Source organism: Notothenia coriiceps, unplaced genomic scaffold, assembly GCF_000735185.1.
Source record: "Notothenia coriiceps isolate Sejong01 unplaced genomic scaffold, NC01 NC01_scaffold00010912, whole genome shotgun sequence".
In the NCBI taxonomy this organism is placed as follows: Eukaryota; Metazoa; Chordata; class Actinopteri; order Perciformes; family Nototheniidae; genus Notothenia; species Notothenia coriiceps.
Genome location: NW_011343613.1, coordinates 1 through 774, shown reverse-complemented (window position 1 = coordinate 774; position 774 = coordinate 1).

Here is a 774-nt window from a genome sequence, read left to right as displayed (position 1 = left end):
GGTGGGTTGAGGCTATATAACGGTTGAGGAAATGAAGCAGATAGATATCTTCTCATCTTCTACAGATTAACTGGCATGTGATTGAGTGATTGTGACCAATCAGTTAATCCACCTGCTAAGTATTTGCATGTGAATCGATGAGGGGACCAGTTTAGTATTCCTGAATGGCGCAGCCCGGACAAATTACACTGAGTATGATGCATTGATAGTCAATGTGGAGATTTTGAGACGTGTTATAGCTGACACCGTAAATAACCAAATACAGGCAACAGCATTTTCCATGCCAACAATATGTGCGTTTTCATCCAACTGGTTTGCCATGCTTACTCAATTCGTGCATGAAGAAAATGCAGAAAATGAAGACAAATCTTTAAATATGGAAAACGTGTTTTTCGGCCTGGTTGAACAGCAAAAAGTTACAGATAAAAGCAAAATGTCATGGAAACAGATTTCGTGAATAAATGATGATGTAAATGAAATGTGTCTTACATCTCAAGTGTTGCTGAATAGACAAATAGCATCAGATTAAAAATCATTTTATTTTATTTATTTTTTTATAACTGTTCCAAACATTTACAAGTAAAAAAAATCATACATTTACATCTAGATTTTACAATGTTTTCTTAACGTCATGCACAAATATAGAATGAGGCCGTTATCTTATTTTTTAGCAATTTACATGTAATTTACATTATCCACCAACATCTTACAGCGTAACTTATAAGGAAAATATCGGCCTCATGCAAATGTAAACACTCATACACTTTCTATATA